Here is a 26669-nt window from a genome sequence, read left to right on the forward strand (position 1 = left end):
TTTTTTTTTTTTTTTTTTGAGACAGAGTCTCGGTTTGTTGCCCAGGCTAGAGTGAGTGCCGTGGCGTCAGCCTAGCTCACAGCAACTTCAAACTCCTGGGCTCCAGTGATCCTTCTGCCTCAGCCTCCAGGGTAGCTGGGACTGCAGGCATGCGCCACCATGCCCCGCTAATTTTTTATATATATATCAGTTGGCCAATTAATTTCTTTCTATTTATAGTAGAGACGGGGTCTCGCTCTTGCTCAGGCTGGTTTTGAACTCCTGACCTTGAGCAATCCGCCCGCCTCGGCCTCCCAAGAGCTAGGATTACAGGCGTGAGCCACAGCGCCCGGCCGGATTCATTATTTTTAAAAAGTGTCTCTTATCTCTATTATTGCATTTTCTTTTCTCTCTCTTTTCAAGCAGATGATGGGAGTCCAAGTATTAAGGTGACATGTGTTGCCCGTGCCCCCCTCCCCCCCCCCGTGTTCTTATTCATTTACCTCTCATGTTGTTCCAGCATATTGTGGGGGCACCAATGTTAAGGTCGGGTGCGTTGCCCTCTCCCAGCCTCCCCCCTCGGGTCAGAGCTTCAAGTGCGCCCATCCCCCAGTCGGTGCGTACCCACCCCATTCCTAATGGATGTGTATGCCCATCCCCTCCCCCCACCCGCCCGACACCCACCCGAAGAAGGTGATTCCTCTGTGTCCACTTAGGTGTCCATCGGTTCGTACCCATTTGCTGGTGAGCGCGAGCACGTGGTGCTCGTGTGTCCATTCTTGGGATACTTGGCTTACTGGAACGGGTTCCAGCTCTGGCCAGGAGAACCACGAGAGGTGCCCCCTCACCGCTGCTCCTCATAGCCGAATAGCACTCCGTGGTGTCCACGCGCCACATTTTATTTACCCACTCGTGGGTCGATGGGCACTCGGGTGGCTTCCAGGTCTTTGCGATTGTGACTTGTGCCCTGACACTAACCCTAACCCTTACCCAGCCCGTCTCCTCCACGGCCCCTGCCTGACTGACTCCTTCCCGCCCGGCCTATCACCTGTCACCGTCCTCTGCCCCTGCCTGACACGCTCGTCCCCGCCCGGGCCGTCACCGTCCTCGGCCCCTGCCTGACGGGGCTCCTCCGTCGCCTGGGCCTTCCAAGGGCTTGGTGTGGACGCTGGTTCCAGGACGCCCTCCCAGGAACCCGGTAGCAGGGCGGCCGCAGCGTCTCGTGCAACCCAACCGTCCGCCGGCTGGCCGCCGTCGCTAAGTGGCCTGCGGGGGACGTGCTCCCGCTGTGCCGTGGGGGCCCAGCCTGGTGTCTTCTCTGAGGCCCCGCGGCTGCCGCTCCCCGCAAGGGGATAGCCGCGGAGGTGGGGACCGCCTCCTCATGGGGACGTATACCCAGCTCTCCACGTCGGATTCCGGGGCTCTCTGTCCTGCCAGAAGGCCCAGCTGGCCTGCGGGTCCTTAGAGTGGCAAAAACATCCGAAAACTGAGATTGAGGGTCCGGTGGGTGTCTGCACTTTTGTGCTGGGCACCCCAGGGAGGCCCGGGGGCTGGCTGGACAACGTGGTCTGCTGGGCTGGGGGGGGTTTGGAGGAGCAACTGATGCCCTTTGCACTTTGGGTAGCAAGTGTCTGAGGTGTCTCTGGGCCCTGTGCCATGTGGGGGCGGGGGCGGGGTGGGAGGAGGAGGAGGAGGAGGAGGAGGAGGAGGAGGAGGAGGTGGGAAGGGCCGTGGCCTGCAGTGGTGTTCCCCGGGGTGGCACAGCATGTGGCTTCTTCCACGGGATGCTTGGCCTGGGCTCCCTGCACCTGGGCCTTTGGAGGACTGGCCCTGTGCTTGCCAACACTTCCTGCAGGGACCCAGAGCTGGGAGGTTGCATCTCTCAGCCCTGGGTCGGGCAGAGCCCCAGCGGGCCATGCCCACAACCTCTCTCAGCAGGGGTCCCCCAGAAGGCTCCTTTGGGACCAGGATTCTCTTGCGGGTGACTCTTTAAGGTCTGGCCCCTGGATGGAGGGGCACCAGGAGTAGAGGAGCAGGAAGGGGAAGGGGGTGGCCATGCGAGGGGACACTTTCAGGCCAAGTCCCAGCTTCAGTCTGATCCTCCTGGGAACCCCGGGGTGGACATCACACCTCCTGGTTGCCCCGCTCTGAGACAAGGAGCCGGGCTTCGCATTCCCACAGCAGCCAGTCGTGGGCTGAGGACACCTGGGGCGTTGGGAACTCCCTGGCTTCTCCTTGGTTTAACATCTGGAGCTGCTTGTGAATTGTGCCGCCACACACACCCGAGTGCAGGTGTCTTCTGCACAGACTGCGGGCCTCGCTCTTCTGAGTGCCGCTAGCTCGCGACCCACCCACTGGTGAACCTGGTCAGGGTACTTTCTCTCAGGGGCAGACTCTGATCCGGGCGGGCTACCGGTGTCTCTGTTTGCTCCTTTCTTTCTTCCACTTCGGGAAAGGCTTCCTTACTGGGTGTGGAAATCTCCTATGCCTTTCCTCGCCTATTCTGTCAGCTCTAAAATTCTCTTTCGGTTGCCACCCTCACAGATGGATTAGGAAACTCTTTGCGGTGCACTCATTAGTGAAATGACCTCAATGACGCTGGAATCCAATATCTAATGGCCGATTTTTAGCGAGTCCACACGCCAGGGTGGTTGGGGTCCAGTGCAGCCCCGGCCAGGCCCAGGCCCCTTGGACTGGGCCACAGGAGGACACAGAGGAGGGTCCCGGCCCCCACGGTAGCGGTGCGGGCAGTTCTCCAAGGGCTTGGGTGTTTTCCAGAGGGAGGAGATGGAGGGGACTGATTTCTTCAGCGCCCCACAAACCACGCCACCCCACCCCACCCATGGGACACATCCCGAGAGAGAGAGAGACGCCCCATACACTGGCTCCCCTCCCCCGTGCGCTGTGCCCCAGCCCTGGCCCGGGGGAATAGGCGGCCGCCGGGCCACAGGGTGGGGGGCGCAGCTGAAAGGGGTTGTGGGGGAGGGCCGCCCCTGGCTGGGGTCAAAGGGCGAGCGCCCCGCCCCTCCCGCCCGTGCGCAGTCTGCGGCCCCGGCGCGCTGGGGGTGGGGGGCGGGGAGGTGAAGGAGGCCAGGCGAGGAGAGGAGGGGGGCTTGAAGGTCTCCACCTGGGCGGGTCCAGCCGTGGAGGCGCATCTTGTGTGAGTGTGAGTGAGTGAGTGAGTGTGAGTGTGAGTGTGTGTGTGTACAGAGACAGCCCCCAACCCCGGCCCGCCGCTCCCTGCCCGCCCCGCCTGTCACCCCCCGTCCCTCGGAGCCCGCGGGACCCGGCCGGCGAACTCAACAGGCCCGACCCGGCGCGGGGCCTGGGGCGGGAGGAGGCGGCGGGGAAGCGCAGAGAGGCTCGGCTTCTTGAGCGGGGCAGGGGCGCCCTCCGCCGTCCACGGCCACACCACCCCGAACGCGCCCGATCCCGTCTGGTCTCGGAAGCTAAGCAGGGTCGGGCCTGGTTAGAACTTGGATGGGAGACCGCCCGGGAATACCGGGTGCCGTAGGCTTCTTCTTTTTTTTTTTGCCTCTGGTTCTGTCGCGTTTCTGGGAGTGCGGGGGCGGCCCGGGGTGGGGGTGACCCCCACCCTCAGCGCCCGCCGCGGTGCCTGGCGCCCCAGCCCGCGCCGTTGGGCCTCCTCTTGTCCCGAGCCGTGACACCGCCGCCACGCGGCAGCATGCGTGGCTTCTGGACAGTCAGGTCTCAGACCAAAGGTCTGCTCTGTGGGAGCCGACACGCTGGAGGAAACCTTGAGAGTCTGAGAGGGGAGGGAGTTCCAGAAGAAGGCCAGGATGTCATTTTGAGGGAGTATGTGACCAGAACTCCTCCCGTTGCTTTTGGGGTTCTATGGGCTACACGTAGGAATCTTTGGTGGTGGCACCTGATGTTCGGGGATCCGGAGTCACACCCAGACCTGCTCCACAGGCCTCCTTTTACTTTTCTCTTCGGATTCATTTTTTTTTTTTTTTTTTTGAGACAGAGTCTCGGTTTGTTGCCCAGGCTAGAGTGAGTGCCGTGGCGTCAGCCTAGCTCACAGCAACTTCAAACTCCTGGGCTCCAGTGATCCTTCTGCCTCAGCCTCCAGGGTAGCTGGGACTGCAGGCATGCGCCACCATGCCCCGCTAATTTTTTATATATATATCAGTTGGCCAATTAATTTCTTTCTATTTATAGTAGAGACGGGGTCTCGCTCTTGCTCAGGCTGGTTTTGAACTCCTGACCTTGAGCAATCCGCCCGCCTCGGCCTCCCAAGAGCTAGGATTACAGGCGTGAGCCACAGCGCCCGGCCGGATTCATTATTTTTAAAAAGTGTCTCTTATCTCTATTATTGCATTTTCTTTTCTCTCTCTTTTCAAGCAGATGATGGGAGTCCAAGTATTAAGGTGACATGTGTTGCCCGTGCCCCCCTCCCCCCCCCCGTGTTCTTATTCATTTACCTCTCATGTTGTTCCAGCATATTGTGGGGGCACCAATGTTAAGGTCGGGTGCGTTGCCCTCTCCCAGCCTCCCCCCTCGGGTCAGAGCTTCAAGTGCGCCCATCCCCCAGTCGGTGCGTACCCACCCCATTCCTAATGGATGTGTATGCCCATCCCCTCCCCCCACCCGCCCGACACCCACCCGAAGAAGGTGATTCCTCTGTGTCCACTTAGGTGTCCATCGGTTCGTACCCATTTGCTGGTGAGCGCGAGCACGTGGTGCTCGTGTGTCCATTCTTGGGATACTTGGCTTACTGGAACGGGTTCCAGCTCTGGCCAGGAGAACCACGAGAGGTGCCCCCTCACCGCTGCTCCTCATAGCCGAATAGCACTCCGTGGTGTCCACGCGCCACATTTTATTTACCCATTCGTGGGTCGATGGGCACTCGGGTGGCTTCCAGGTCTTTGCGATTGTGACTTGTGCCCTGACACTAACCCTAACCCTTACCCAGCCCGTCTCCTCCACGGCCCCTGCCTGACTGACTCCTTCCCGCCCGGCCTATCACCTGTCACCGTCCTCTGCCCCTGCCTGACACGCTCGTCCCCGCCCGGGCCGTCACCGTCCTCGGCCCCTGCCTGACGGGGCTCCTCCGTCGCCTGGGCCTTCCAAGGGCTTGGTGTGGACGCTGGTTCCAGGACGCCCTCCCAGGAACCCGGTAGCAGGGCGGCCGCAGCGTCTCGTGCAACCCAACCGTCCGCCGGCTGGCCGCCGTCGCTAAGTGGCCTGCGGGGGACGTGCTCCCGCTGTGCCGTGGGGGCCCAGCCTGGTGTCTTCTCTGAGGCCCCGCGGCTGCCGCTCCCCGCAAGGGGATAGCCGCGGAGGTGGGGACCGCCTCCTCATGGGGACGTATACCCAGCTCTCCACGTCGGATTCCGGGGCTCTCTGTCCTGCCAGAAGGCCCAGCTGGCCTGCGGGTCCTTAGAGTGGCAAAAACATCCGAAAACTGAGATTGAGGGTCCGGTGGGTGTCTGCACTTTTGTGCTGGGCACCCCAGGGAGGCCCGGGGGCTGGCTGGACAACGTGGTCTGCTGGGCTGGGGGGGGGTTTGGAGGAGCAACTGATGCCCTTTGCACTTTGGGTAGCAAGTGTCTGAGGTGTCTCTGGGCCCTGTGCCATGTGGGGGCGGGGGCGGGGTGGGAGGAGGAGGAGGAGGAGGAGGAGGAGGAGGAGGAGGTGGGAAGGGCCGTGGCCTGCAGTGGTGTTCCCCGGGGTGGCACAGCATGTGGCTTCTTCCACGGGATGCTTGGCCTGGGCTCCCTGCACCTGGGCCTTTGGAGGACTGGCCCTGTGCTTGCCAACACTTCCTGCAGGGACCCAGAGCTGGGAGGTTGCATCTCTCAGCCCTGGGTCGGGCAGAGCCCCAGCGGGCCATGCCCACAACCTCTCTCAGCAGGGGTCCCCCAGAAGGCTCCTTTGGGACCAGGATTCTCTTGCGGGTGACTCTTTAAGGTCTGGCCCCTGGATGGAGGGGCACCAGGAGTAGAGGAGCAGGAAGGGGAAGGGGGTGGCCATGCGAGGGGACACTTTCAGGCCAAGTCCCAGCTTCAGTCTGATCCTCCTGGGAACCCCGGGGTGGACATCACACCTCCTGGTTGCCCCGCTCTGAGACAAGGAGCCGGGCTTCGCATTCCCACAGCAGCCAGTCGTGGGCTGAGGACACCTGGGGCGTTGGGAACTCCCTGGCTTCTCCTTGGTTTAACATCTGGAGCTGCTTGTGAATTGTGCCGCCACACACACCCGAGTGCAGGTGTCTTCTGCACAGACTGCGGGCCTCGCTCTTCTGAGTGCCGCTAGCTCGCGACCCACCCACTGGTGAACCTGGTCAGGGTACTTTCTCTCAGGGGCAGACTCTGATCCGGGCGGGCTACCGGTGTCTCTGTTTGCTCCTTTCTTTCTTCCACTTCGGGAAAGGCTTCCTTACTGGGTGTGGAAATCTCCTATGCCTTTCCTCGCCTATTCTGTCAGCTCTAAAATTCTCTTTCGGTTGCCACCCTCACAGATGGATTAGGAAACTCTTTGCGGTGCACTCATTAGTGAAATGACCTCAATGACGCTGGAATCCAATATCTAATGGCCGATTTTTAGCGAGTCCACACGCCAGGGTGGTTGGGGTCCAGTGCAGCCCCGGCCAGGCCCAGGCCCCTTGGACTGGGCCACAGGAGGACACAGAGGAGGGTCCCGGCCCCCACGGTAGCGGTGCGGGCAGTTCTCCAAGGGCTTGGGTGTTTTCCAGAGGGAGGAGATGGAGGGGACTGATTTCTTCAGCGCCCCACAAACCACGCCACCCCACCCCACCCATGGGACACATCCCGAGAGAGAGAGACGCCCCATACACTGGCTCCCCTCCCCCGTGCGCTGTGCCCCAGCCCTGGCCCGGGGGAATAGGCGGCCGCCGGGCCACAGGGTGGGGGGCGCAGCTGAAAGGGGTTGTGGGGGAGGGCCGCCCCTGGCTGGGGTCAAAGGGCGAGCGCCCCGCCCCTCCCGCCCGTGCGCAGTCTGCGGCCCCGGCGCGCTGGGGGTGGGGGGCGGGGAGGTGAAGGAGGCCAGGCGAGGAGAGGAGGGGGGCTTGAAGGTCTCCACCTTGGCGGGTCCAGCCGTGGAGGCGCATCTTGTGTGAGTGTGAGTGAGTGAGTGAGTGTGAGTGTGAGTGTGTGTGTGTACAGAGACAGCCCCCAACCCCGGCCCGCCGCTCCCTGCCCGCCCCGCCTGTCACCCCTCGTCCCTGGGAGCCCGCGGGACCCGGCCGGCGAACTCAACAGGCCCGACCCGGCGCGGGGCCTGGGGCGGGAGGAGGCGGCGGGGAAGCGCAGAGAGGCTCGGCTTCTTGAGCGGGGCAGGGGCGCCCTCCGCCGTCCACGGCCACACCACCCCGAACGCGCCCGATCCCGTCTGGTCTCGGAAGCTAAGCAGGGTCGGGCCTGGTTAGAACTTGGATGGGAGACCGCCCGGGAATACCGGGTGCCGTAGGCTTCTTCTTTTTTTTTTTTGCCTCTGGTTCTGTCGCGTTTCTGGGAGTGCGGGGGCGGCCCGGGGTGGGGGTGACCCCCACCCTCAGCGCCCGCCGCGGTGCCTGGCGCCCCAGCCCGCGCCGTTGGGCCTCCTCTTGTCCCGAGCCGTGACACCGCCGCCACGCGGCAGCATGCGTGGCTTCTGGACAGTCAGGTCTCAGACCAAAGGTCTGCTCTGTGGGAGCCGACACGCTGGAGGAAACCTTGAGAGTCTGAGAGGGGAGGGAGTTCCAGAAGAAGGCCAGGATGTCATTTTGAGGGAGTATGTGACCAGAACTCCTCCCGTTGCTTTTGGGGTTCTATGGGCTACACGTAGGAATCTTTGGTGGTGGCACCTGATGTTCGGGGATCCGGAGTCACACCCAGACCTGCTCCACAGGCCTCCTTTTACTTTTCTCTTCGGATTCATTTTTTTTTTTTTTTTTTTGAGACAGAGTCTCGGTTTGTTGCCCAGGCTAGAGTGAGTGCCGTGGCGTCAGCCTAGCTCACAGCAACTTCAAACTCCTGGGCTCGAGTGATCCTTCTGCCTCAGCCTCCAGGGTAGCTGGGACTGCAGGCATGCGCCACCATGCCCCGCTAATTTTTTATATATATATCAGTTGGCCAATTAATTTCTTTCTATTTATAGTAGAGACGGGGTCTCGCTCTTGCTCAGGCTGGTTTTGAACTCCTGACCTTGAGCAATCCGCCCGCCTCGGCCTCCCAAGAGCTAGGATTACAGGCGTGAGCCACAGCGCCCGGCCGGATTCATTATTTTTAAAAAGTGTCTCTTATCTCTATTATTGCATTTTCTTTTCTCTCTCTTTTCAAGCAGATGATGGGAGTCCAAGTATTAAGGTGACATGTGTTGCCCGTGCCCCCCTCCCCCCCCCGTGTTCTTATTCATTTACCTCTCATGTTGTTCCAGCATATTGTGGGGGCACCAATGTTAAGGTCGGGTGCGTTGCCCTCTCCCAGCCTCCCCCCTCGGGTCAGAGCTTCAAGTGCGCCCATCCCCCAGTCGGTGCGTACCCACCCCATTCCTAATGGATGTGTATGCCCATCCCCTCCCCCCACCCGCCCGACACCCACCCGAAGAAGGTGATTCCTCTGTGTCCACTTAGGTGTCCATCGGTTCGTACCCATTTGCTGGTGAGCGCGAGCACGTGGTGCTCGTGTGTCCATTCTTGGGATACTTGGCTTACTGGAACGGGTTCCAGCTCTGGCCAGGAGAACCACGAGAGGTGCCCCCTCACCGCTGCTCCTCATAGCCGAATAGCACTCCGTGGTGTCCACGCGCCACATTTTATTTACCCACTCGTGGGTCGATGGGCACTCGGGTGGCTTCCAGGTCTTTGCGATTGTGACTTGTGCCCTGACACTAACCCTAACCCTTACCCAGCCCGTCTCCTCCACGGCCCCTGCCTGACTGACTCCTTCCCGCCCGGCCTATCACCTGTCACCGTCCTCTGCCCCTGCCTGACACGCTCGTCCCCGCCCGGGCCGTCACCGTCCTCGGCCCCTGCCTGACGGGGCTCCTCCGTCGCCTGGGCCTTCCAAGGGCTTGGTGTGGACGCTGGTTCCAGGACGCCCTCCCAGGAACCTGGTAGCAGGGCGGCCGCAGCGTCTCGTGCAACCCAACCGTCCGCCGGCTGGCCGCCGTCGCTAAGTGGCCTGCGGGGGACGTGCTCCCGCTGTGCCGTGGGGGCCCAGCCTGGTGTCTTCTCTGAGGCCCCGCGGCTGCCGCTCCCCGCAAGGGGATAGCCGCGGAGGTGGGGACCGCCTCCTCATGGGGACGTATACCCAGCTCTCCACGTCGGATTCCGGGGCTCTCTGTCCTGCCAGAAGGCCCAGCTGGCCTGCGGGTCCTTAGAGTGGCAAAAACATCCGAAAACTGAGATTGAGGGTCCGGTGGGTGTCTGCACTTTTGTGCTGGGCACCCCAGGGAGGCCCGGGGGCTGGCTGGACAACGTGGTCTGCTGGGCTGGGGGGGGGGTTTGGAGGAGCAACTGATGCCCTTTGCACTTTGGGTAGCAAGTGTCTGAGGTGTCTCTGGGCCCTGTGCCATGTGGGGGCGAGGGCGGGGTGGGAGGAGGAGGAGGAGGAGGAGGAGGAGGAGGAGGAGGTGGGAAGGGCCGTGGCCTGCAGTGGTGTTCCCCGGGGTGGCACAGCATGTGGCTTCTTCCACGGGATGCTTGGCCTGGGCTCCCTGCACCTGGGCCTTTGGAGGACTGGCCCTGTGCTTGCCAACACTTCCTGCAGGGACCCAGAGCTGGGAGGTTGCATCTCTCAGCCCTGGGTCGGGCAGAGCCCCAGCGGGCCATGCCCACAACCTCTCTCAGCAGGGGTCCCCCAGAAGGCTCCTTTGGGACCAGGATTCTCTTGCGGGTGACTCTTTAAGGTCTGGCCCCTGGATGGAGGGGCACCAGGAGTAGAGGAGCAGGAAGGGGAAGGGGGTGGCCATGCGAGGGGACACTTTCAGGCCAAGTCCCAGCTTCAGTCTGATCCTCCTGGGAACCCCGGGGTGGACATCACACCTCCTGGTTGCCCCGCTCTGAGACAAGGAGCCGGGCTTCGCATTCCCACAGCAGCCAGTCGTGGGCTGAGGACACCTGGGGCGTTGGGAACTCCCTGGCTTCTCCTTGGTTTAACATCTGGAGCTGCTTGTGAATTGTGCCGCCACACACACCCGAGTGCAGGTGTCTTCTGCACAGACTGCGGGCCTCGCTCTTCTGAGTGCCGCTAGCTCGCGACCCACCCACTGGTGAACCTGGTCAGGGTACTTTCTCTCAGGGGCAGACTCTGATCCGGGCGGGCTACCGGTGTCTCTGTTTGCTCCTTTCTTTCTTCCACTTCGGGAAAGGCTTCCTTACTGGGTGTGGAAATCTCCTATGCCTTTCCTCGCCTATTCTGTCAGCTCTAAAATTCTCTTTCGGTTGCCACCCTCACAGATGGATTAGGAAACTCTTTGCGGTGCACTCATTAGTGAAATGACCTCAATGACGCTGGAATCCAATATCTAATGGCCGATTTTTAGCGAGTCCACACGCCAGGGTGGTTGGGGTCCAGTGCAGCCCCGGCCAGGCCCAGGCCCCTTGGACTGGGCCACAGGAGGACACAGAGGAGGGTCCCGGCCCCCACGGTAGCGGTGCGGGCAGTTCTCCAAGGGCTTGGGTGTTTTCCAGAGGGAGGAGATGGAGGGGACTGATTTCTTCAGCGCCCCACAAACCACGCCACCCCACCCCACCCATGGGACACATCCCGAGAGAGAGAGAGACGCCCCATACACTGGCTCCCCTCCCCCGTGCGCTGTGCCCCAGCCCTGGCCCGGGGGAATAGGCGGCCGCCGGGCCACAGGGTGGGGGGCGCAGCTGAAAGGGGTTGTGGGGGAGGGCCGCCCCTGGCTGGGGTCAAAGGGCGAGCGCCCCGCCCCTCCCGCCCGTGCGCAGTCTGCGGCCCCGGCGCGCTGGGGGTGGGGGGCGGGGAGGTGAAGGAGGCCAGGCGAGGAGAGGAGGGGGGCTTGAAGGTCTCCACCTGGGCGGGTCCAGCCGTGGAGGCGCATCTTGTGTGAGTGTGAGTGAGTGAGTGAGTGTGAGTGTGAGTGTGTGTGTGTACAGAGACAGCCCCCAACCCCGGCCCGCCGCTCCCTGCCCGCCCCGCCTGTCACCCCCCGTCCCTGGGAGCCCGCGGGACCGGGCCGGCGAACTCAACAGGCCCGACCCGGCGCGGGGCCTGGGGCGGGAGGAGGCGGCGGGGAAGCGCAGAGAGGCTCGGCTTCTTGAGCGGGGCAGGGGCGCCCTCCGCCGTCCACGGCCACACCACCCCGAACGCGCCCGATCCCGTCTGGTCTCGGAAGCTAAGCAGGGTCGGGCCTGGTTAGAACTTGGATGGGAGACCGCCCGGGAATACCGGGTGCCGTAGGCTTCTTCTTTTTTTTTTTGCCTCTGGTTCTGTCGCGTTTCTGGGAGTGCGGGGGCGGCCCGGGGTGGGGGTGACCCCCACCCTCAGCGCCCGCCGCGGTGCCTGGCGCCCCAGCCCGCACCGTTGGGCCTCCTCTTGTCCCGAGCCGTGACACCGCCGCCACGCGGCAGCATGCGTGGCTTCTGGACAGTCAGGTCTCAGACCAAAGGTCTGCTCTGTGGGAGCCGACACGCTGGAGGAAACCTTGAGAGTCTGAGAGGGGAGGGAGTTCCAGAAGAAGGCCAGGATGTCATTTTGAGGGAGTATGTGACCAGAACTCCTCCCGTTGCTTTTGGGGTTCTATGGGCTACACGTAGGAATCTTTGGTGGTGGCACCTGATGTTCGGGGATCCGGAGTCACACCCAGACCTGCTCCACAGGCCTCCTTTTACTTTTCTCTTCGGATTCATTTTTTTTTTTTTTTTTTGAGACAGAGTCTCGGTTTGTTGCCCAGGCTAGAGTGAGTGCCGTGGCGTCAGCCTAGCTCACAGCAACTTCAAACTCCTGGGCTCGAGTGATCCTTCTGCCTCAGCCTCCAGGGTAGCTGGGACTGCAGGCATGCGCCACCATGCCCCGCTAATTTTTTATATATATATCAGTTGGCCAATTAATTTCTTTCTATTTATAGTAGAGACGGGGTCTCGCTCTTGCTCAGGCTGGTTTTGAACTCCTGACCTTGAGCAATCCGCCCGCCTCGGCCTCCCAAGAGCTAGGATTACAGGCGTGAGCCACAGCGCCCGGCCGGATTCATTATTTTTAAAAAGTGTCTCTTATCTCTATTATTGCATTTTCTTTTCTCTCTCTTTTCAAGCAGATGATGGGAGTCCAAGTATTAAGGTGACATGTGTTGCCCGTGCCCCCCTCCCCCCCCGTGTTCTTATTCATTTACCTCTCATGTTGTTCCAGCATATTGTGGGGGCACCAATGTTAAGGTCGGGTGCGTTGCCCTCTCCCAGCCTCCCCCCTCGGGTCAGAGCTTCAAGTGCGCCCATCCCCCAGTCGGTGCGTACCCACCCCATTCCTAATGGATGTGTATGCCCATCCCCTCCCCCCACCCGCCCGACACCCACCCGAAGAAGGTGATTCCTCTGTGTCCACTTAGGTGTCCATCGGTTCGTACCCATTTGCTGGTGAGCGCGAGCACGTGGTGCTCGTGTGTCCATTCTTGGGATACTTGGCTTACTGGAACGGGTTCCAGCTCTGGCCAGGAGAACCACGAGAGGTGCCCCCTCACCGCTGCTCCTCATAGCCGAATAGCACTCCGTGGTGTCCACGCGCCACATTTTATTTACCCACTCGTGGGTCGATGGGCACTCGGGTGGCTTCCAGGTCTTTGCGATTGTGACTTGTGCCCTGACACTAACCCTAACCCTTACCCAGCCCGTCTCCTCCACGGCCCCTGCCTGACTGACTCCTTCCCGCCCGGCCTATCACCTGTCACCGTCCTCTGCCCCTGCCTGACACGCTCGTCCCCGCCCGGGCCGTCACCGTCCTCGGCCCCTGCCTGACGGGGCTCCTCCGTCGCCTGGGCCTTCCAAGGGCTTGGTGTGGACGCTGGTTCCAGGACGCCCTCCCAGGAACCCGGTAGCAGGGCGGCCGCAGCGTCTCGTGCAACCCAACCGTCCGCCGGCTGGCCGCCGTCGCTAAGTGGCCTGCGGGGGACGTGCTCCCGCTGTGCCGTGGGGGCCCAGCCTGGTGTCTTCTCTGAGGCCCCGCGGCTGCCGCTCCCCGCAAGGGGATAGCCGCGGAGGTGGGGACCGCCTCCTCATGGGGACGTATACCCAGCTCTCCACGTCGGATTCCGGGGCTCTCTGTCCTGCCAGAAGGCCCAGCTGGCCTGCGGGTCCTTAGAGTGGCAAAAACATCCGAAAACTGAGATTGAGGGTCCGGTGGGTGTCTGCACTTTTGTGCTGGGCACCCCAGGGAGGCCCGGGGGCTGGCTGGACAACGTGGTCTGCTGGGCTGGGGGGGGGTTTGGAGGAGCAACTGATGCCCTTTGCACTTTGGGTAGCAAGTGTCTGAGGTGTCTCTGGGCCCTGTGCCATGTGGGGGCGGGGGCGGGGTGGGAGGAGGAGGAGGAGGAGGAGGAGGAGGAGGAGGAGGAGGTGGGAAGGGCCGTGGCCTGCAGTGGTGTTCCCCGGGGTGGCACAGCATGTGGCTTCTTCCACGGGATGCTTGGCCTGGGCTCCCTGCACCTGGGCCTTTGGAGGACTGGCCCTGTGCTTGCCAACACTTCCTGCAGGGACCCAGAGCTGGGAGGTTGCATCTCTCAGCCCTGGGTCGGGCAGAGCCCCAGCGGGCCATGCCCACAACCTCTCTCAGCAGGGGTCCCCCAGAAGGCTCCTTTGGGACCAGGATTCTCTTGCGGGTGACTCTTTAAGGTCTGGCCCCTGGATGGAGGGGCACCAGGAGTAGAGGAGCAGGAAGGGGAAGGGGGTGGCCATGCGAGGGGACACTTTCAGGCCAAGTCCCAGCTTCAGTCTGATCCTCCTGGGAACCCCGGGGTGGACATCACACCTCCTGGTTGCCCCGCTCTGAGACAAGGAGCCGGGCTTCGCATTCCCACAGCAGCCAGTCGTGGGCTGAGGACACCTGGGGCGTTGGGAACTCCCTGGCTTCTCCTTGGTTTAACATCTGGAGCTGCTTGTGAATTGTGCCGCCACACACACCCGAGTGCAGGTGTCTTCTGCACAGACTGCGGGCCTCGCTCTTCTGAGTGCCGCTAGCTCGCGACCCACCCACTGGTGAACCTGGTCAGGGTACTTTCTCTCAGGGGCAGACTCTGATCCGGGCGGGCTACCGGTGTCTCTGTTTGCTCCTTTCTTTCTTCCACTTCGGGAAAGGCTTCCTTACTGGGTGTGGAAATCTCCTATGCCTTTCCTCGCCTATTCTGTCAGCTCTAAAATTCTCTTTCGGTTGCCACCCTCACAGATGGATTAGGAAACTCTTTGCGGTGCACTCATTAGTGAAATGACCTCAATGACGCTGGAATCCAATATCTAATGGCCGATTTTTAGCGAGTCCACACGCCAGGGTGGTTGGGGTCCAGTGCAGCCCCGGCCAGGCCCAGGCCCCTTGGACTGGGCCACAGGAGGACACAGAGGAGGGTCCCAGCCCCCACGGTAGCGGTGCGGGCAGTTCTCCAAGGGCTTGGGTGTTTTCCAGAGGGAGGAGATGGAGGGGACTGATTTCTTCAGCGCCCCACAAACCACGCCACCCCACCCCACCCATGGGACACATCCCGAGAGAGAGAGACGCCCCATACACTGGCTCCCCTCCCCCGTGCGCTGTGCCCCAGCCCTGGCCCGGGGGAATAGGCGGCCGCCGGGCCACAGGGTGGGGGGCGCAGCTGAAAGGGGTTGTGGGGGAGGGCCGCCCCTGGCTGGGGTCAAAGGGCGAGCGCCCCGCCCCTCCCGCCCGTGCGCAGTCTGCGGCCCCGGCGCGCTGGGGGTGGGGGGCGGGGAGGTGAAGGAGGCCAGGCGAGGAGAGGAGGGGGGCTTGAAGGTCTCCACCTTGGCGGGTCCAGCCGTGGAGGCGCATCTTGTGTGAGTGTGAGTGAGTGAGTGAGTGTGAGTGTGAGTGTGTGTGTGTACAGAGACAGCCCCCAACCCCGGCCCGCCGCTCCCTGCCCGCCCCGCCTGTCACCCCTCGTCCCTGGGAGCCCGCGGGACCCGGCCGGCGAACTCAACAGGCCCGACCCGGCGCGGGGCCTGGGGCGGGAGGAGGCGGCGGGGAAGCGCAGAGAGGCTCGGCTTCTTGAGCGGGGCAGGGGCGCCCTCCGCCGTCCACGGCCACACCACCCCGAACGCGCCCGATCCCGTCTGGTCTCGGAAGCTAAGCAGGGTCGGGCCTGGTTAGAACTTGGATGGGAGACCGCCCGGGAATACCGGGTGCCGTAGGCTTCTTCTTTTTTTTTTTTGCCTCTGGTTCTGTCGCGTTTCTGGGAGTGCGGGGGCGGCCCGGGGTGGGGGTGACCCCCACCCTCAGCGCCCGCCGCGGTGCCTGGCGCCCCAGCCCGCGCCGTTGGGCCTCCTCTTGTCCCGAGCCGTGACACCGCCGCCACGCGGCAGCATGCGTGGCTTCTGGACAGTCAGGTCTCAGACCAAAGGTCTGCTCTGTGGGAGCCGACACGCTGGAGGAAACCTTGAGAGTCTGAGAGGGGAGGGAGTTCCAGAAGAAGGCCAGGATGTCATTTTGAGGGAGTATGTGACCAGAACTCCTCCCGTTGCTTTTGGGGTTCTATGGGCTACACGTAGGAATCTTTGGTGGTGGCACCTGATGTTCGGGGATCCGGAGTCACACCCAGACCTGCTCCACAGGCCTCCTTTTACTTTTCTCTTCGGATTCATTTTTTTTTTTTTTTTTTTTGAGACAGAGTCTCGGTTTGTTGCCCAGGCTAGAGTGAGTGCCGTGGCGTCAGCCTAGCTCACAGCAACTTCAAACTCCTGGGCTCCAGTGATCCTTCTGCCTCAGCCTCCAGGGTAGCTGGGACTGCAGGCATGCGCCACCATGCCCCGCTAATTTTTTATATATATATCAGTTGGCCAATTAATTTCTTTCTATTTATAGTAGAGACGGGGTCTCGCTCTTGCTCAGGCTGGTTTTGAACTCCTGACCTTGAGCAATCCGCCCGCCTCGGCCTCCCAAGAGCTAGGATTACAGGCGTGAGCCACAGCGCCCGGCCGGATTCATTATTTTTAAAAAGTGTCTCTTATCTCTATTATTGCATTTTCTTTTCTCTCTCTTTTCAAGCAGATGATGGGAGTCCAAGTATTAAGGTGACATGTGTTGCCCGTGCCCCCCTCCCCCCCCGTGTTCTTATTCATTTACCTCTCATGTTGTTCCAGCATATTGTGGGGGCACCAATGTTAAGGTCGGGTGCGTTGCCCTCTCCCAGCCTCCCCCCTCGGGTCAGAGCTTCAAGTGCGCCCATCCCCCAGTCGGTGCGTACCCACCCCATTCCTAATGGATGTGTATGCCCATCCCCTCCCCCCACCCGCCCGACACCCACCCGAAGAAGGTGATTCCTCTGTGTCCACTTAGGTGTCCATCGGTTCGTACCCATTTGCTGGTGAGCGCGAGCACGTGGTGCTCGTGTGTCCATTCTTGGGATACTTGGCTTACTGGAACGGGTTCCAGCTCTGGCCAGGAGAACCACGAGAGGTGCCCCCTCACCGCTGCTCCTCATAGCCGAATAGCACTCCGTGGTGTCCACGCGCCACATTTTATTTACCCACTCGTGGGTCGATGGGCACTCGGGTGGCTTCCAGGTCTTTGCGATTGTGACTTGTGCCCTGACACTAACCCTAACCCTTACCCAGCCCGTCTCCTCCACGGCCCCTGCCTGACTGACTCCTTCCCGCCCGGCCTATCACCTGTCACCGTCCTCTGCCCCTGCCTGACACGCTCGTCCCCGCCCGGGCCGTCACCGTCCTCGGCCCCTGCCTGACGGGGCTCCTCCGTCGCCTGGGCCTTCCAAGGGCTTGGTGTGGACGCTGGTTCCAGGACGCCCTCCCAGGAACCCGGTAGCAGGGCGGCCGCAGCGTCTCGTGCAACCCAACCGTCCGCCGGCTGGCCGCCGTCGCTAAGTGGCCTGCGGGGGACGTGCTCCCGCTGTGCCGTGGGGGCCCAGCCTGGTGTCTTCTCTGAGGCCCCGCGGCTGCCGCTCCCCGCAAGGGGATAGCCGCGGAGGTGGGGACCGCCTCCTCATGGGGACGTATACCCAGCTCTCCACGTCGGATTCCGGGGCTCTCTGTCCTGCCAGAAGGCCCAGCTGGCCTGCGGGTCCTTAGAGTGGCAAAAACATCCGAAAACTGAGATTGAGGGTCCGGTGGGTGTCTGCACTTTTGTGCTGGGCACCCCAGGGAGGCCCGGGGGCTGGCTGGACAACGTGGTCTGCTGGGCTGGGGGGGGGGTTTGGAGGAGCAACTGATGCCCTTTGCACTTTGGGTAGCAAGTGTCTGAGGTGTCTCTGGGCCCTGTGCCATGTGGGGGCGGGGGCGGGGTGGGAGGAGGAGGAGGAGGAGGAGGAGGAGGAGGAGGAGGTGGGAAGGGCCGTGGCCTGCAGTGGTGTTCCCCGGGGTGGCACAGCATGTGGCTTCTTCCACGGGATGCTTGGCCTGGGCTCCCTGCACCTGGGCCTTTGGAGGACTGGCCCTGTGCTTGCCAACACTTCCTGCAGGGACCCAGAGCTGGGAGGTTGCATCTCTCAGCCCTGGGTCGGGCAGAGCCCCAGCGGGCCATGCCCACAACCTCTCTCAGCAGGGGTCCCCCAGAAGGCTCCTTTGGGACCAGGATTCTCTTGCGGGTGACTCTTTAAGGTCTGGCCCCTGGATGGAGGGGCACCAGGAGTAGAGGAGCAGGAAGGGGAAGGGGGTGGCCATGCGAGGGGACACTTTCAGGCCAAGTCCCAGCTTCAGTCTGATCCTCCTGGGAACCCCGGGGTGGACATCACACCTCCTGGTTGCCCCGCTCTGAGACAAGGAGCCGGGCTTCGCATTCCCACAGCAGCCAGTCGTGGGCTGAGGACACCTGGGGCGTTGGGAACTCCCTGGCTTCTCCTTGGTTTAACATCTGGAGCTGCTTGTGAATTGTGCCGCCACACACACCCGAGTGCAGGTGTCTTCTGCACAGACTGCGGGCCTCGCTCTTCTGAGTGCCGCTAGCTCGCGACCCACCCACTGGTGAACCTGGTCAGGGTACTTTCTCTCAGGGGCAGACTCTGATCCGGGCGGGCTACCGGTGTCTCTGTTTGCTCCTTTCTTTCTTCCACTTCGGGAAAGGCTTCCTTACTGGGTGTGGAAATCTCCTATGCCTTTCCTCGCCTATTCTGTCAGCTCTAAAATTCTCTTTCGGTTGCCACCCTCACAGATGGATTAGGAAACTCTTTGCGGTGCACTCATTAGTGAAATGACCTCAATGACGCTGGAATCCAATATCTAATGGCCGATTTTTAGCGAGTCCACACGCCAGGGTGGTTGGGGTCCAGTGCAGCCCCGGCCAGGCCCAGGCCCCTTGGACTGGGCCACAGGAGGACACAGAGGAGGGTCCCGGCCCCCACGGTAGCGGTGCGGGCAGTTCTCCAAGGGCTTGGGTGTTTTCCAGAGGGAGGAGATGGAGGGGACTGATTTCTTCAGCGCCCCACAAACCACGCCACCCCACCCCACCCATGGGACACATCCCGAGAGAGAGAGACGCCCCATACACTGGCTCCCCTCCCCCGTGCGCTGTGCCCCAGCCCTGGCCCGGGGGAATAGGCGGCCGCCGGGCCACAGGGTGGGGGGCGCAGCTGAAAGGGGTTGTGGGGGAGGGCCGCCCCTGGCTGGGGTCAAAGGGCGAGCGCCCCGCCCCTCCCGCCCGTGCGCAGTCTGCGGCCCCGGCGCGCTGGGGGTGGGGGGCGGGGAGGTGAAGGAGGCCAGGCGAGGAGAGGAGGGGGGCTTGAAGGTCTCCACCTTGGCGGGTCCAGCCGTGGAGGCGCATCTTGTGTGAGTGTGAGTGAGTGAGTGAGTGTGAGTGTGAGTGTGTGTGTGTACAGAGACAGCCCCCAACCCCGGCCCGCCGCTCCCTGCCCGCCCCGCCTGTCACCCCTCGTCCCTCGGAGCCCGCGGGACCCGGCCGGCGAACTCAACAGGCCCGACCCGGCGCGGGGCCTGGGGCGGGAGGAGGCGGCGGGGAAGCGCAGAGAGGCTCGGCTTCTTGAGCGGGGCAGGGGCGCCCTCCGCCGTCCACGGCCACACCACCCCGAACGCGCCCGATCCCGTCTGGTCTCGGAAGCTAAGCAGGGTCGGGCCTGGTTAGAACTTGGATGGGAGACCGCCCGGGAATACCGGGTGCCGTAGGCTTCTTCTTTTTTTTTTTTGCCTCTGGTTCTGTCGCGTTTCTGGGAGTGCGGGGGCGGCCCGGGGTGGGGGTGACCCCCACCCTCAGCGCCCGCCGCGGTGCCTGGCGCCCCAGCCCGCGCCGTTGGGCCTACTCTTGTCCCGAGCCGTGACACCGCCGCCACGCGGCAGCATGCGTGGCTTCTGGACAGTCAGGTCTCAGACCAAAGGTCTGCTCTGTGGGAGCCGACACGCTGGAGGAAACCTTGAGAGTCTGAGAGGGGAGGGAGTTCCAGAAGAAGGCCAGGATGTCATTTTGAGGGAGTATGTGACCAGAACTCCTCCCGTTGCTTTTGGGGTTCTATGGGCTACACGTAGGAATCTTTGGTGGTGGCACCTGATGTTAGGGGATCCGGAGTCACACCCAGACCTGCTCCACAGGCCTCCTTTTACTTTTCTCTTCGGATTCATTTTTTTTTTTTTTTTTTTGAGACAGAGTCTCGGTTTGTTGCCCAGGCTAGAGTGAGTGCCGTGGCGTCAGCCTAGCTCACAGCAACTTCAAACTCCTGGGCTCCAGTGATCCTTCTGCCTCAGCCTCCAGGGTAGCTGGGACTGCAGGCATGCGCCACCATGCCCCGCTAATTTTTTATATATATATCAGTTGGCCAATTAATTTCTTTCTATTTATAGTAGAGACGGGGTCTCGCTCTTGCTCAGGCTGGTTTTGAACTCCTGACCTTGAGCAATCCGCCCGCCTCGGCCTCCCAAGAGCTAGGATTACAGGCGTGAGCCACAGCGCCCGGCCGGATTCATTATTTTTAAAAAGTGTCTCTTATCTCTATTATTGCATTTTCTTTTCTCTCTCTTTTCAAGCAGATGATGGGAGTCCAAGTATTAAGGTGACATGTGTTGCCCGTGCCCCCCTCCCCCCCCGTGTTCTTATTCATTTACCTCTCATGTTGTTCCAGCATATTGTGGGGGCACCAATGTTAAGGTCGGGTGCGTTGCCCTCTCCCAGCCTCCCCCCTCGGGTCAGAGCTTCAAGTGCGCCCATCCCCCAGTCGGTGCGTACCCACCCCATTCCTAATGGATGTGTATGCCCATCCCCTCCCCCCACCCGCCCGACACCCACCCGAAGAAGGTGATTCCTCTGTGTCCACTTAGGTGTCCATCGGTTCGTACCCATTTGCTGGTGAGCGCGAGCACGTGGTGCTCGTGTGTCCATTCTTGGGATACTTGGCTTACTGGAACGGGTTCCAGCTCTGGCCAGGAGAACCACGAGAGGTGCCCCCTCACCGCTGCTCCTCATAGCCGAATAGCACTCCGTGGTGTCCACGCGCCACATTTTATTTACCCACTCGTGGGTCGATGGGCACTCGGGTGGCTTCCAGGTCTTTGCGATTGTGACTTGTGCCCTGACACTAACCCTAACCCTTACCCAGCCCGTCTCCTCCACGGCCCCTGCCTGACTGACTCCTTCCCGCCCGGCCTATCACCTGTCACCGTCCTCTGCCCCTGCCTGACACGCTCGTCCCCGCCCGGGCCGTCACCGTCCTCGGCCCCTGCCTGACGGGGCTCCTCCGTCGCCTGGGCCTTCCAAGGGCTTGGTGTGGACGCTGGTTCCAGGACGCCCTCCCAGGAACCCGGTAGCAGGGCGGCCGCAGCGTCTCGTGCAACCCAACCGTCCGCCGGCTGGCCGCCGTCGCTAAGTGGCCTGCGGGGGACGTGCTCCCGCTGTGCCGTGGGGGCCCAGCCTGGTGTCTTCTCTGAGGCCCCGCGGCTGCCGCTCCCCGCAAGGGGATAGCCGCGGAGGTGGGGACCGCCTCCTCATGGGGACGTATACCCAGCTCTCCACGTCGGATTCCGGGGCTCTCTGTCCTGCCAGAAGGCCCAGCTGGCCTGCGGGTCCTTAGAGTGGCAAAAACATCCGAAAACTGAGATTGAGGGTCCGGTGGGTGTCTGCACTTTTGTGCTGGGCACCCCAGGGAGGCCCGGGGGCTGGCTGGACAACGTGGTCTGCTGGGCTGGGGGGGGGTTTGGAGGAGCAACTGATGCCCTTTGCACTTTGGGTAGCAAGTGTCTGAGGTGTCTCTGGGCCCTGTGCCATGTGGGGGCGGGGGCGGGGTGGGAGGAGGAGGAGGAGGAGGAGGAGGAGGAGGAGGAGGTGGGAAGGGCCGTGGCCTGCAGTGGTGTTCCCCGGGGTGGCACAGCATGTGGCTTCTTCCACAGGCTGCTTGGCCTGGGCTCCCTGCACCTGGGCCTTTGGAGGACTGGCCCTGTGCTTGCCAACACTTCCTGCAGGGACCCAGAGCTGGGAGGTTGCATCTCTCAGCCCTGGGTCGGGCAGAGCCCCAGCGGGCCATGCCCACAACCTCTCTCAGCAGGGGTCCCCCAGAAGGCTCCTTTGGGACCAGGATTCTCTTGCGGGTGACTCTTTAAGGTCTGGCCCCTGGATGGAGGGGCACCAGGAGTAGAGGAGCAGGAAGGGGAAGGGGGTGGCCATGCGAGGGGACACTTTCAGGCCAAGTCCCAGCTTCAGTCTGATCCTCCTGGGAACCCCGGGGTGGACATCACACCTCCTGGTTGCCCCGCTCTGAGACAAGGAGCCGGGCTTCGCATTCCCACAGCAGCCAGTCGTGGGCTGAGGACACCTGGGGCGTTGGGAACTCCCTGGCTTCTCCTTGGCTTAACATCTGGAGCTGCTTGTGAATTGTGCCGCCACACACACCCGAGTGCAGGTGTCTTCTGCACAGACTGCGGGCCTCGCTCTTCTGAGTGCCGCTAGCTCGCGACCCACCCACGGGTGAACCTGGTCAGGGTACTTTCTCTCAGGGGCAGACTCTGATCCGGGCGGGCTACCGGTGTCTCTGTTTGCTCCTTTCTTTCTTCCACTTCGGGAAAGGCTTCCTTACTGGGTGTGGAAATCTCCTATGCCTTTCCTCGCCTATTCTGTCAGCTCTAAAATTCTCTTTCGGTTGCCACCCTCACAGATGGATTAGGAAACTCTTTGTGGTGCACTCATTAGTGAAATGACCTCAATGACGCTGGAATCCAATATCTAATGGCCGATTTTTAGCGAGTCCACACGCCAGGGTGGTTGGGGTCCAGTGCAGCCCCGGCCAGGCCCAGGCCCCTTGGACTGGGCCACAGGAGGACACAGAGGAGGGTCCCGGCCCCCACGGTAGCGGTGCGGGCAGTTCTCCAAGGGCTTGGGTGTTTTCCAGAGGGAGGAGATGGAGGGAACTGATTTCTTCAGCGCCCCACAAACCACGCCACCCCACCCCACCCATGGGACACATCCCGAGAGAGAGAGACGCCCCATACACTGGCTCCCCTCCCCCGTGCGCTGTGCCCCAGCCCTGGCCCGGGGGAATAGGCGGCCGCCGGGCCACAGGGTGGGGGGCGCAGCTGAAAGGGGTTGTGGGGGAGGGCCGCCCCTGGCTGGGGTCAAAGGGCGAGCGCCCCGCCCCTCCCGCCCGTGCGCAGTCTGCGGCCCCGGCGCGCTGGGGGTGGGGGGCGGGGAGGTGAAGGAGGCCAGGCGAGGAGAGGAGGGGGGCTTGAAGGTCTCCACCTGGGCGGGTCCAGCCGTGGAGGCGCATCTTGTGTGAGTGTGAGTGAGTGAGTGAGTGTGAGTGTGAGTGTGTGTGTGTACAGAGACAGCCCCCAACCCCGGCCCGCCGCTCCCTGCCCGCCCCGCCTGTCACCCCCCGTCCCTCGGAGCCCGCGGGACCCGGCCGGCGAACTCAACAGGCCCGACCCGGCGCGGGGCCTGGGGCGGGAGGAGGCGGCGGGGAAGCGCAGAGAGGCTCGGCTTCTTGAGCGGGGCAGGGGCGCCCTCCGCCGTCCACGGCCACACCACCCCGAACGCGCCCGATCCCGTCTGGTCTCGGAAGCTAAGCAGGGTCGGGCCTGGTTAGAACTTGGATGGGAGACCGCCCGGGAATACCGGGTGCCGTAGGCTTCTTCTTTTTTTTTTTTGCCTCTGGTTCTGTCGCGTTTCTGGGAGTGCGGGGGCGGCCCGGGGTGGGGGTGACCCCCACCCTCAGCGCCCGCCGCGGTGCCTGGCGCCCCAGCCCGCGCCGTTGGGCCTCCTCTTGTCCCGAGCCGTGACACCGCCGCCACGCGGCAGCATGCGTGGCTTCTGGACAGTCAGGTCTCAGACCAAAGGTCTGCTCTGTGGGAGCCGACACGCTGGAGGAAACCTTGAGAGTCTGAGAGGGGAGGGAGTTCCAGAAGAAGGCCAGGATGTCATTTTGAGGGAGTATGTGACCAGAACTCCTCCCGTTGCTTTTGGGGTTCTATGGGCTACACGTAGGAATCTTTGGTGGTGGCACCTGATGTTCGGGGATCCGGAGTCACACCCAGACCTGCTCCACAGGCCTCCTTTTACTTTTCTCTTCGGATTCATTTTTTTTTTTTTTTTTTTTGAGACAGAGTCTCGGTTTGTTGCCCAGGCTAGAGTGAGTGCCGTGGCGTCAGCCTAGCTCACAGCAACTTCAAACTCCTGGGCTCGAGTGATCCTTCTGCCTCAGCCTCCAGGGTAGCTGGGACTGCAGGCATGCGCCACCATGCCCCGCTAATTTTTTATATATATATCAGTTGGCCAATTAATTTCTTTCTATTTATAGTAGAGACGGGGTCTCGCTCTTGCTCAGGCTGGTTTTGAACTCCTGACCTTGAGCAATCCGCCCGCCTCGGCCTCCCAAGAGCTAGGATTACAGGCGTGAGCCACAGCGCCCGGCCGGATTCATTATTTTTAAAAAGTGTCTCTTATCTCTATTATTGCATTTTCTTTTCTCTCTCTTTTCAAGCAGATGATGGGAGTCCAAGTATTAAGGTGACATGTGTTGCCCGTGCCCCCCTCCCCCCCCCCGTGTTCTTATTCATTTACCTCTCATGTTGTTCCAGCATATTGTGGGGGCACCAATGTTAAGGTCGGGTGCGTTGCCCTCTCCCAGCCTCCCCCCTCGGGTCAGAGCTTCAAGTGCGCCCATCCCCCAGTCGGTGCGTACCCACCCCATTCCTAATGGATGTGTATGCCCATCCCCTCCCCCCACCCGCCCGACACCCACCCGAAGAAGGTGATTCCTCTGTGTCCACTTAGGTGTCCATCGGTTCGTACCCATTTGCTGGTGAGCGTGAGCACGTGGTGCTCGTGTGTCCATTCTTGGGATACTTGGCTTACTGGAACGGGTTCCAGCTCTGGCCAGGAGAACCACGAGAGGTGCCCCCTCACCGCTGCTCCTCATAGCCGAATAGCACTCCGTGGTGTCCACGCGCCACATTTTATTTACCCACTCGTGGGTCGATGGGCACTCGGGTGGCTTCCAGGTCTTTGCGATTGTGACTTGTGCCCTGACACTAACCCTAACCCTTACCCAGCCCGTCTCCTCCACGGCCCCTGCCTGACTGACTCCTTCCCGCCCGGCCTATCACCTGTCACCGTCCTCTGCCCCTGCCTGACACGCTCGTCCCCGCCCGGGCCGTCACCGTCCTCGGCCCCTGCCTGACGGGGCTCCTCCGTCGCCTGGGCCTTCCAAGGGCTTGGTGTGGACGCTGGTTCCAGGACGCCCTCCCAGGAACCCGGTAGCAGGGCGGCCGCAGCGTCTCGTGCAACCCAACCGTCCGCCGGCTGGCCGCCGTCGCTAAGTGGCCTGCGGGGGACGTGCTCCCGCTGTGCCGTGGGGGCCCAGCCTGGTGTCTTCTCTGAGGCCCCGCGGCTGCCGCTCCCCGCAAGGGGATAGCCGCGGAGGTGGGGACCGCCTCCTCATGGGGACGTATACCCAGCTCTCCACGTTGGATTCCGGGGCTCTCTGTCCTGCCAGAAGGCCCAGCTGGCCTGCGGGTCCTTAGAGTGGCAAAAACATCCGAAAACTGAGATTGAGGGTCCGGTGGGTGTCTGCACTTTTGTGCTGGGCACCCCAGGGAGGCCCGGGGGCTGGCTGGACAACGTGGTCTGCTGGGCTGGGGGGGGGTTTGGAGGAGCAACTGATGCCCTTTGCACTTTGGGTAGCAAGTGTCTGAGGTGTCTCTGGGCCCTGTGCCATGTGGGGGCGGGGGCGGGGTGGGAGGAGGAGGAGGAGGAGGAGGAGGAGGAGGAGGTGGGAAGGGCCGTGGCCTGCAGTGGTGTTCCCCGGGGTGGCACAGCATGTGGCTTCTTCCACGGGATGCTTGGCCTGGGCTCCCTGCACCTGGGCCTTTGGAGGACTGGCCCTGTGCTTGCCAACACTTCCTGCAGGGACCCAGAGCTGGGAGGTTGCATCTCTCAGCCCTGGGTCGGGCAGAGCCCCAGCGGGCCATGCCCACAACCTCTCTCAGCAGGGGTCCCCCAGAAGGCTCCTTTGGGACCAGGATTCTCTTGCGGGTGACTCTTTAAGGTCTGGCCCCTGGATGGAGGGGCACCAGGAGTAGAGGTGCAGGAAGGGGAAGGGGGTGGCCATGCGAGGGGACACTTTCAGGCCAAGTCCCAGCTTCAGTCTGATCCTCCTGGGAACCCCGGGGTGGACATCACACCTCCTGGTTGCCCCGCTCTGAGACAAGGAGCCGGGCTTCGCATTCCCACAGCAGCCAGTCGTGGGCTGAGGACACCTGGGGCGTTGGGAACTCCCTGGCTTCTCCTTGGTTTAACATCTGGAGCTGCTTGTGAATTGTGCCGCCACACACACCCGAGTGCAGGTGTCTTCTGCACAGACTGCGGGCCTCGCTCTTCTGAATGCCGCTAGCTCGCGACCCACCCACGGGTGAACCTGGTCAGGGTACTTTCTCTCAGGGGCAGACTCTGATCCGGGCGGGCTACCGGTGTCTCTGTTTGCTCCTTTCTTTCTTCCACTTCGGGAAAGGCTTCCTTACTGGGTGTGGAAATCTCCTATGCCTTTCCTCGCCTATTCTGTCAGCTCTAAAATTCTCTTTCGGTTGCCACCCTCACAGATGGATTAGGAAACTCTTTGCGGTGCACTCATTAGTGAAATGACCTCAATGACGCTGGAATCCAATATCTAATGGCCGATTTTTAGCGAGTCCACACGCCAGGGTGGTTGGGGTCCAGTGCAGCCCCGGCCAGGCCCAGGCCCCTTGGACTGGGCCACAGGAGGACACAGAGGAGGGTCCCGGCCCCCACGGTAGCGGTGCGGGCAGTTCTCCAAGGGCTTGGGTGTTTTCCAGAGGGAGGAGATGGAGGGGACTGATTTCTTCAGCGCCCCACAAACCACGCCACCCCACCCCACCCATGGGACACATCCCGAGAGAGAGAGACGCCCCATACACTGGCTCCCCTCCCCCGTGCGCTGTGCCCCAGCCCTGGCCCGGGGGAATAGGCGGCCGCCGGGCCACAGGGTGGGGGGCGCAGCTGAAAGGGGTTGTGGGGGAGGGCCGCCCCTGGCTGGGGTCAAAGGGCGAGCGCCCCGCCCCTCCCGCCCGTGCGCAGTCTGCGGCCCCGGCGCGC

The 26669-nt window shown here is 62.4% G+C and overlaps 6 pseudogenes; all 6 read left to right on the forward strand.

The window, feature by feature from the left end:
• The first annotated feature begins 3377 nt into the window (after positions 1-3377).
• Positions 3378-3496, forward strand: LOC142870117 (uncharacterized; annotated as a pseudogene).
• A 3819-nt stretch (positions 3497-7315) lies between these two features.
• On the forward strand, positions 7316-7434 carry LOC142870118 (uncharacterized; annotated as a pseudogene).
• A 3822-nt stretch (positions 7435-11256) lies between these two features.
• Positions 11257-11375, forward strand: LOC142870119 (uncharacterized; annotated as a pseudogene).
• Positions 11376-15194: 3819 nt separating this feature from the next.
• Positions 15195-15313, forward strand: LOC142870120 (uncharacterized; annotated as a pseudogene).
• A 3820-nt stretch (positions 15314-19133) lies between these two features.
• On the forward strand, positions 19134-19252 carry LOC142870121 (uncharacterized; annotated as a pseudogene).
• A 3818-nt stretch (positions 19253-23070) lies between these two features.
• Positions 23071-23189, forward strand: LOC142870122 (uncharacterized; annotated as a pseudogene).
• Positions 23190-26669: the final 3480 nt, after the last annotated feature.

The sequence above is a fragment of the Microcebus murinus genome, chromosome 3 (assembly GCF_040939455.1).
Source record: "Microcebus murinus isolate Inina chromosome 3, M.murinus_Inina_mat1.0, whole genome shotgun sequence".
In the NCBI taxonomy this organism is placed as follows: domain Eukaryota; kingdom Metazoa; phylum Chordata; class Mammalia; order Primates; family Cheirogaleidae; genus Microcebus; species Microcebus murinus.